General features: G+C 37.3%; 1 pseudogene; it reads left to right on the forward strand.

The window, feature by feature from the left end:
* Positions 398-10938, forward strand: LOC104735526 (annotated as a pseudogene).

An 11030-nucleotide genomic window follows, 5' to 3' on the forward strand; every position in this document is an offset into this window, starting at 1 on the left:
CTTTTTTTTTTTTTTTTTTTTTGACGTCCCACATTTGCTCTTTCTATCATTTGATTATATACGATTAGAGTACACATGGACCATTTCGATTACCTGAAATTTTTTTAAACGCGTTTTATTGACCTACTCATTATAGACATTGTGGATATAATGAATTTAATAGTGGGTACATAATCATAATCATAATCATAATCACAATTACTAGAACTTCCTAAAACGAGCACTGTGGATATTTATTATGTATCCCATCCACTAATTAAATACTTTTCAAGTAGTCTTGTGTAGTGGTGTGGGTCGGTGACTAATTAAATTATTAATAACTCCAATTTTTTTATTTAATGACAAGCCAAAAAAAATCTATATTAATAATAATGCTTAATCAGATATTTTTTTTCTAATTCGATTCAAAGCAAACGCCCCTGACGCCTGAATCTTCTCTCTCTGTCCTCGTGCCCATTACCGCACTATCGCTACGCTCTCTCTGCTTGTGATCATCGTTTCCCCAAGTAACGTCTCTCCTCGACATTTTCTATTCCCTGCGAGATCTCGTATTGCTCTCTCATGTTATGCTCTACCTGTTTCTCTCTTATCTCTCTCTCTGATTCTATCTTAGTCGCGACCATGATTCCCAGATTGCTCGAAACCCAAGCGATTTAGTCTCTGTTTCTTACCTTTTCCCTTTGATAGATTTGAAACGAAATTTTCGTTGCGTTTTGGTGAATCTTACGATTTCAGACGGAGAACGAGACAACGTCGTTTTGTAAAATCGAGGTGCCGTACGTATCGGGAAGGTAGCGCGAGAATGGGGGTGGAAGAAGGAGCTGGTGGTGTCGATAAGAAGATAACGATTGGAGTCTGCGTCATGGGAAAGAAGGTGAAATGCGGCCCCGAGGTTTTGTTTCCTTTCGTTGTGCTTTGTATTTCGCGTTTTTTTTTGTTGCGCCGACGAACAGAGAGATTGCGATGATTTTGATTGAATCTGTTACTCCGGTGAGGTTGTTTTTGTTTTATTTCACTCTGTTGTCTCGCTTATAGAGATTTTTTCGTGTGGATTTGTAGGTTTTCTCAGCTCCCATGGAACAAATTATGGACAGGATACATTCGTTTGGCGAATTTGAGGTGTAGTTTTCACTTTCTGGATTTATTTTCTCGTGATTTTATTTGGTGATTTGGACCTGTAGGCTGTAGTAGTTTGTTCTCCCACTTGGAGAATATATGCCTTTTGATTAGACTTGCCTCTAATTTGATTACAAGATGTTTTTTTTTTCTGGCTAATCTTTCCCAAGTTGTTGTCTCTGTGGATTCTATGGTCAATTCTTAATTATTTGTCATCTCATGGACCTTTTCTTACAACTTTATGACTAGATCATACATTTTGGGGATAAGGTTATACTTGAAGACCCAGTAGAAAGGTAAGTTTCTGAATAGCGATTTCATTTTTTTGGGTTTTTGCTTGTGGTTTCATCGTATTTAAATCACGTGATGCATGGATTTGTGACATTTTTTTCTCGATTAGTTTATTAGGAGAAAGTGTAGTTAATGATTATCAAAGTACATGTTATATTCTTGGACCACAAAAAATTCACCAGGGACTTTACTTATTTCAGTTGGCCGATTTGTGATTGTTTGATTGCTTTCCATTCTTCTGGATATCCTCTTGAGAAAGTTCAAGCATATTCTTCTTTAAGAAAGTGAGTTCTACCTTTTTTTTTTATAACTTTTGTTGATAGTTCAGTAAATAAATTGAGTTTGACTTTTGAGTTAGCCTTTTCAAACTTCTATATATGATCCAGGCCCTTTTTAGTGAATGAACTGGATCCGCAATATCTTCTTCATGACCGCCGAAAAGTGTATGAGGTATGCATTTTAGTCTGAATGAGAGTTCATTTCTAATCACCATGTCATTTATCTTTTCATGTCTCCTACTCATTGATTTTTTTACAGAATTCTGTGGTCATTAAAAAGAAGAGCTACATACTTTCTCCTTAATTAATAATGTTTTTTTTTTTATGTGCATCTATAGCATCTTGAGATGTATGGTATCCCAGTTCCAGATATGCCTGTGTCAATAGAAATGTACCAGACGAAGACCTTGATTATTTTGTCGAGGAAGAAGATTTTGTTGAGGTTAATGGTGAACGATTTTGGAAGCCATTTGTGGAAAAGCCCGTCAATGGTGAGCTTCTCTTTTCGAATCTTTGATCTCTCTTTCTTTGCTCTTTTGGCCTGAAACGTTCTTATACTACCCATAGACTAAAAATATAAGCTTGTTTCTGTGTCACTGAAATATTCTTACTTTTAGGGTATTAGTAACATCTTTTTTTACATTTTGTCTAGATTGTAGTGTAGTCTTCTCTCTGCATACGTGCGGTATGTAAATAGTAAATCTTAATGGGCTGAGTACTTGTTACTCATTCAAGAAATGTAGTCTTTTATGTTTTCTTTGCTAGTTTTGCAGCTATCAGCCTTGATCCCAATAGTTTTTCGGAATTTTCTTTTTCTTGTCTACTAATAATTGATATTCTTTATGCTTGTAAAGGCGATGACCATAGTATAATGATATACTACCCGAGCTCCGCAGGTGGAGGCATGAAAGAATTGTTTCGTAAGGTACTGCTTGTTTCTGCAGAAATTGACTTCCCTTGGATTGAAATTGGTCTAATATAATTGTGTAAAAAACCCGTGGCAGAATACTGTAGTTGGCTCTTTCACTACTCAGTGTCTTTCTGTAGAACTTGGCTATTCTAGGATTGAGCTGTTTAGTTAAAATTCATTGTAACAATATGTGGCACATTCCTGTTATTAGCAATGTAATATCTAATATCTCTCTGACCCAAGTTTTTGTTTTAGGTTGGAAATCGATCAAGTGAATTTCATCCTGATGTCAGAAGAGTAAGGAGGGAAGGTTCTTATATATATGAGGCGTTTATGCCTACTGGGGGAACTGATGTCAAGGTTGTGATGTGTTGCCATCTGGATAAACGAACTTTTATAAAATCTATGGCCAGGCTTATTAACCTATCTTTAAAGTTTAAACCTTGCAATGCGTCTTTATGCTCCTGCTGGTATCTAGGTCTCCTAAATTTAGAAAATTGCTGTATTTATGTCCCTATTCTGTTCTGCTGACCTGTTTGTTTGTGTAATGGTTCAAGCTTGCCATTAAGAAGTTCTCGACTGACAGTCTACCCTGAAATACAGGTCTACACTGTGGGTCCCGAATATGCCCATGCTGAAGCAAGAAAGTCACCGGTTGTTGATGGTGTAGTAATGAGAAACCCAGATGGGAAGGAAGTAAGTCTTTCGATCATTACCAAACCATTTCACATACGAAATACATGGCTCCTCTTTCTTGAACAATGGAGCTATGGTGAACAGGGTACCAAAGGCTGTTAATTGTAAAGAAGAATCGTAGCCTATCTTTTGTGAAGGTAAAGAGTGGTGATGTTCAAACTTTGACCAGGAATTGTTATTGTATTGAACAGGTGAGATATCCAGTTTTGCTTACACCTGCTGAAAAGCAAATGGCGAGAGAAGTTTGCATTGCATTTAGGCAAGCGGTATGTGGTGATTCCAGTTATTTGGCTCTCACTGTGTCTTGCAGAGTTCTATTGTCTCATAATTTAATCTACGCAACAGTAATAAGGAGATGTGCCTGAATCTCTCTCATAACGCTTAGATTAAAGACCACTGAGCTAAATTGTATGTTACCATTGAAATCGTTTTAAATGCACTCCTCCATATGCTCTTCCACAATAGAATCAGTGTTAACGTCTTGCTCCAGTGTAATTAATTAGAAGGAACGATTACTTAGTGCTAGTAGATACTCTAACTAATCTCTCTATTGCTTATGCTTTGTTTCAGACCAAATGCTTGGTATCACAATATAATATATTCTCTTGTAAAAAGACAAGCATACACAGATTTTATTGCCTGCAAAGTTGAAGATATTCTTGTAGATTTACGGAATTTTTTCATGCCTGCAGGTTTGCGGTTTTGATCTGCTAAGATCTGAGGGAAGTTCATATGTTTGTGACGTAAATGGATGGAGTTTTGTGAAGAACTCCTATAAGTAAGACACTAATCTGGAGTTCTATTTTCCTTCTGCGTTCTGACTATTGTTCCAGTTATATCTTCGCAAATTTCAATTCTACAGCTTTTGAGCAGCATCTTTTGCCTTCTGAAAAACATACATTTTGGCTATAAGCTAGCAGAGGCAGAGCTCATTGCTTATTATTTGATATAAACACTGTGTCATTGTCATATCCACTTTTGGAACTCTCAGTTTGTATTCAATTGGATTCTTAATCAGAAATGTCACCATATCTTTTTACCTATAAGGTATTATGACGATGCTGCTTGTGTGCTGCGGAAAATGTTTTTGGATGCAAAGGCTCCCCATCTTTCTTCAACAATTCCTCCCATTCTACCATGGAAAATCAACGAACCTGTCCAACCTAACGAAGGTCTAACTCGCCAAGGAAGTGGCATCATTGGAACTTTTGGGCAGTCAGAGGAGCTACGCTGTGTCATTGCTGTTGTTCGTCAGTATGTTTTAGCATATCAATACCTGTCCTCTCTTAACTCTCTGTTCACCTAGGCCCTGAGTTGTGTTTTACTTCTCTTGACAGCGGTGATAGAACCCCCAAGCAGAAAGTGAAACTAAAAGTTACAGAAGAGAAACTGTTAAACCTGATGTTGAAGTACAATGGAGGAAAACCAAGAACTGAGGTGAGAGGCTCGGGCTTTTACACTTTCAACTTCGTCCTGCCTGTACTAATTTCCTTATGCTATATATATATATATATATATATATATATATATATATATATAGCATATATTTTAATTTCTGCAGACAAAACTTAAAACAGCCGTCCAATTGCAAGATCTATTGGATGCCACGAGAATGCTAATTCCTCGTACAAGGTAGACCCCTGATAATGATCTTATGACTTGAGTTATGTTTACAGTCCTAAGCCTTTCTTTTCCTGAGTGGTACTCGGGGGTACAAATTTCTTTACTGATTAAAAGAACCTTTGAATTCAAGCCTTTCGTGGTTGAATTGAAATAAATTAACTTGAAAGAATGAACTAACTTCATTTTGATATTCAGTGATATATTTTCCAGCGAGGTGTGTCCCTAAGTAATTCAACCAATTAGCAGTGACCTAATAGTGCCTTTCATATGTTACCATTATAGTTGTTATAAATTCCTATGCTGAAGAGGAATTTTGTTTATGATTCTCCCATTGAAGCTTATTCTCTATTGACTAATATGCTTCATTAACTAGTGATGTAATTCATGAGTACAAATTTAAATCTGGCAACTACCTTATTGTATTTATGTTTGATGTTTAGATCAGGTGAAAGTGATAGTGATGCAGAAGACCTTGAACATGCTGACAAGCTTCGGCAAGTAAAAGCCGTTCTTGAAGAGGTTGTGAGCCTTAATGAATTTTTTTCTTTCTGTTCTTTTCTCTGAGCCCTGCATCCTATATGCAGTCATATATCGTTCTATTGAATATAATCCTTGCAGTTAACTGTACAGTAACAGCTATTCTTTTGGAATGTTGGGAACTGAATTTTCCGTGCAAACTCAGTCTCATGTTATAGATGTGTAAAACGTGCAGGGTGGTCATTTCTCTGGCATATACAGGAAGGTTCAATTGAAGCCGTTGAAATGGGTAAACGTACCAAAAGTTGATGGTGAAGGTGAGGAGGAACGCCCAGTGGAAGCTCTTATGGTTCTGAAATATGGAGGTGTTCTAACTCATGCTGGTAGAAAGCAGGTAATTGTATTATTTGGCAGCAGAACGGTGCAAGTTCAGTAGTGGTAGTGGTAATGGAGGGGTAGTTAATTAATGTAAGGATATCTAACACCAGTGAAGGCGGTTGATAAAGTTTTCTCTTATTTCTTTGATGTGTGCTTATTTTTTTATCACAGGCCGAAGAACTTGGTAGATACTTTCGAAACAATATGTATCCAGGTGATGCCACTTGATCAGCTTTTATTTGTTCAATCAGTTCGTATTATACCTTCCATGTCTTATACAATTTTTTTAAAACCGTCCATTGTAGTTGTGTCGATCAATATATATTTGTTTTTGAGTGGTTTANTTTTTTTCTTTCTGTTCTTTTCTCTGAGCCCTGCATCCTATATGCAGTCACATATCGTTCTATTGTTTATAATCATTGCAGTTAACTGTACAGTAACAGCTATACTTTTGGAATGTTGGGAACTGAATTTTCCTTGCAAACTCAGTCTCATGTTATAGATGTGTAAAACGTGCAGGGTGGTCATTTCTCTGGCATATACAGGAAGGTTCAATTGAAGCCGTTGAAATGGGTAAACGTACCAAAAGTTGATGGTGAAGGTGAGGAGGAACGCCCAGTGGAAGCTCTTATGGTTCTGAAATATGGAGGTGTTCTAACTCATGCTGGTAGAAAGCAGGTAATTGTATTATTTGGCAGCAGAACGGTGCAAGTTCAGTAGTGGTAGTGGTAATGGAGGGGTAGTTAATTAATGTAAGGATATCTAACACCAGTGAAGGCGGTTGATAAAGTTTTCTCTTATTTCTTTGATGTGTGCTTATTTTTTTATCACAGGCCGAAGAACTTGGTAGATACTTTCGAAACAATATGTATCCAGGTGATGCCACTTGATCAGCTTTTATTTGTTCAATCAGTTCGTATTATACCTTCCATGTCTTATACAATTTTTTTAAAACCGTCCATTGTAGTTGTGTCGATCAATATATATTTGTTTTTGAGTGGTTTATGAAAATAGGGGATATGCTTTCAGGTGAAGGTACTGGTTTGCTCCGTCTCCATAGTACATACCGTCATGACCTTAAAATTTACAGCTCTGACGAAGGACGTGTTCAGGTACAACTTTGTGCTGATTTAGTAGTGATGTTAGCAGTCAGATATTTACTTATCGGTTGCACTAAGATATGATAGAGTTCCTCAGATCAAAATATGAATGTAATTGCATTGTTTGCAGATGTCTGCAGCTGCTTTTGCTAAAGGCCTGCTTGACCTAGAAGGACAGCTTACCCCAATTTTGGTTTGCCATTTTCTTTTACGAAGCTAGTATAGTACTTTGCAATGTCATAATCATTAAATGTCTTATCTTTTTTCTCTAGGTTTCTCTAGTTAGTAAGGACTCTTCCATGTTGGATGGTCTTGATAATGCCAGCAGTGAAATGGAAACAGCTAAGGTTTGTTCCTCTCTTTATGATATCTTGATTGTGGCTTCAGCAGAAATGAGACGAAGGAAAGGATGTATTGGTACTAGTTAGAAGCATAAACTAGTAGTGGCATAAATGAACTTCTAGATTGGATATGTTTCTAAGACACCGAAAATTTTCTTTCCAAAGGGGCTAAATAGAGGCCTTTCCAATCCACTTGCTCATCTGATGTTTGAAATTATGTTTTTTTTTTATGCATGCTTAGATGGTTGAATTCATTTTCGAAAACTAGGATGAATTCTATTCTCATATGTTCATTAACAATCATGTGTAATTGTTTACAGTTTTGAATTGCTTTCCCACTTGCCTGCAGGCTCAACTGAATGAGATCATAACCGCTGGCTCAAAGATGGTACATGATTATGTCTCTTCTGAATTACCTTGGATGACTGATGGGGCTGGACTTCCTCCTCACGCTGATGAGCACCTACCTGAACTAGTATGCACATGTTTTTCCGACCTTAGCCTTAGTCTATTAGTATCTTGAAAACCGAATAGTAGGGTTTCTATCTGTTTTCTGAGTTGCCTTTATACTACAAGCCATTATCAGTATCGTTTACATTTTCTAGCTGCATTTTTGTTCCATTTTTTACTAGTATTATTTGCTAATATGGAATGTCGTTTTCACTACTTGGCGATAGAAAAAACTATTAATGGAGAGAACAAAATATGTACTCAACGTTACTTATCTGTTTACTTTTTACATATATAGGTAAAACTAGCTAAAAGGGTGACTGAACAAGTGAGGCTACTTGCAAAAGATGAACATGAGAATCTCACTGAGCCTAGCGCTTATGATGTAGTCCCTCCATATGACCAAGCCAAGGCCCTTGGCAAGTCAAACATTGACGTTGGTCGGATTGCTGCTGGATTACCTTGTGGTAGTGAAGGGTTCCTTTTGATGTTTGCTCGGTGGAGAAAACTCGAAAGGGATCTCTACAACGAAAGAAGAGAGTAAGTGTTTGGCCATATGCATTTTATTCTCTATATGGGTTTCATGAGTGTCACTGATCGTTGGAGTTAAATGCAGCCGGTTTGACATCACACAGATTCCTGATGTTTATGATTCATGCAAGTAAGCTATGTGTTTCATTCTATTATATTGATATTTTAGTGTCTATCTAGATTGATCCCAGCTTTAGTTGCTCCATTCTGAATATTGTACAATTTGTTGTCAAACACCAGGTATGACCTGTTACATAATTCTCATCTCGATCTACAAGGACTGGACGAACTCTTCAAAGTTGCGCAGGTACGAGCTGAATAAAAGGCTGTAGTTTCTCGGAGAAACTTTCTCATCCAGTTGTCTTTCTGAGACAGTTTTAAGTCACTACTACTAGCCAATGCGTCTTAGATTTCCAGATTCTTTATGTGCCTTTTCTATTGTACATCTCTGTTTTGCGTTTCGATCTTGGACTGTATTGATTAGGGCNATGGCCATATGCATTTTTATTCTCTGTATGAATTCATGAGTGTCACTGATCGTTGGAGTTAAATGCAGCCGGTTTGACATCACACAGATTCCTGATGTTTATGATTCATGCAAGTAAGCTATGTGTTTCATTCTATTATATTGATATTTTAGTGTCTATCTAGATTGATCCCAGCTTTAATTGCTCCATTCTGAATATTGTACAATTTGTTGTCAAACACCAGGTATGACCTGTTACATAATTCTCATCTCGATCTAAAAGGGCTGTACGAACTCTTCAAAGTTGCGCAGGTACAAGCTGAATAAAAGGCTGTAGTTTCTCGGAGAAACTTTCTCATCCAGTTGTCTTTCTCAGACAGTTTTAAGTCACTACTACTAGCCAATGCGTCTTAGATTTCCAGATTCAGTATGCGCCTTTTCTATTGTACATCTCTGTTTTGCATTTCGATCTTGGACTGTATTGATTAGGGCCATTTATGTGTTATGTGGTTNATATGTGCCTTTTCTATTGTACATCTCTGTTTTGCATTTCGATCTTGGACTGTTTTGATTAGGGCCATTTATGTGTTATGTGGTTGCAGTTACTTGCAGATGGTGTAATCCCAAATGAGTATGGGATCAATCCTCAGCAAAAACTGAAAATCGGTTCAAAGGTGTGGGTTCCTCAATTTGGTTTACTAACTTTTACAATAACATAAGAATATTTCTTTTCCTCTTTGAAATTTCCTGAGGGTCCATGGTTTTCTCAGATGAACTCACAGCTTACCATATGTGTATATGTTTTTTTTTTGGTATTCTAATAAAGATTGCACGGCGCCTGCTGGGTAAAATCCTCATTGACTTGAGGAATACTCGAGAAGAGGCCATGAGTGTTGCTGAATTGAAGAACAGCCAAGAACAAGTGTCTGTGTCACTGTATTCGTCGAGAAAAGAGGATAGATATAGTCAACCAAAACTTCTCATTAAAAGCGATGAGTTGAGGCGGCCTAGCACTGGAGAGAATATAGATGATGATGAGGATAAAGAAACCAAGTACCGACTAGATCCAAAGTAACAAAAAACTCTCTTCTACATTATAATTGGCATCATATATCTTGATCATCTATCTTAAGTTTATCGTTTAATTGTGTTCCTTTTTAGGTATGCAAATGTCATGACACCTGAACGTCATGTGAGGACACGCCTTTACTTCACTTCTGTGAGTTCCTTCTTCCATTTTTTGTCTCTTTCTTACAAGTTTCTTATCCCCCTGCTACATGCAACCACCCGGCTGGACAAAATATGGAAAATTATTTTGACATTTTCCATGCGACTCTTGGAATTCTTAGAGTTAAGACTCTGATTTATGACCTGATGACTTTCTGCCATGTAACTATTGACAGGAATCACATATTCATTCTCTGGCGAACGTGCTACGGTATTGTAACCTCGACGAGTCTCTTCAAGGAGAAGAAAGTCTGGTCTGCCAAAGCGCATTGGAACGTCTATGTAAAACGAAAGAACTTGATTACATGAGCTATGTTGTCCTAAGGCTGTTTGAGAACACTGAGGTTAAACAATGCACCTGCCTTTTCTCTCTTTCAAGTTGTTGTTATATTCACTCGTGTCTGAATCCAGACATTAAAACGTAAAATTTGTTGCCCTGCAGATATCCCTAGAAGACCCGAAACGATTCAGAATCGAGTTAACATTTAGCCGTGGCGCAGATTTGGCTCCCTTAGAGGTAAAGAGCAAAGACTAGACGCTTTTGTTTATGGTTTGGGCATGAGTCCCGATTACTTAAAAAACAAGTGCCATATTGTTTATGTTTTGTTACTTTAATTACATCAGAAGAAGGACGAAGAAGCAGAATCGTTGCTCAGGGAACACACACTTCCGATAATGGGACCAGAGAGGCTTCAAGAGGTTGGTTCGTGTTTGACACTGGAGACAATGGAGAAGATGATACGTCCATTTGCAATGCCGGCCGAGGATTTCCCTCCGCCGTCAATTCCGGCAGGTTTCTCGGGTTACTTCTCGAAAAGCGCCGCCGTGCTCGAACGTCTTGTTAAACTTTGGCCCTTCCACAAAAGCTAAACGCCAACTAAGTGGGTGACTAACAACAAATGAATGATGATGATGATGATATTCCTAATCCATTGTTTTGGAAGAAAATTTTGACTTTTAGTTGTTTCTAATTCTAACTCTTGAGTAAACTATAAAATGTTCATTCATTCTTTTCTTGGTAGAAGAATAGTCACAGAAATTTGTTTTAAAACAAGCTTTGATTAGTCGTTACTTTGATTTAAAAAAAATGGGGGAGTCACGTAACCCGAAAAAGAAAGAAAGAAAGAAAAAAAAAAAAAAAAAAAA

Source organism: Camelina sativa, chromosome 13 (assembly GCF_000633955.1).
Source record: "Camelina sativa cultivar DH55 chromosome 13, Cs, whole genome shotgun sequence".
Taxonomy (NCBI): Eukaryota; Viridiplantae; Streptophyta; class Magnoliopsida; order Brassicales; family Brassicaceae; genus Camelina; species Camelina sativa.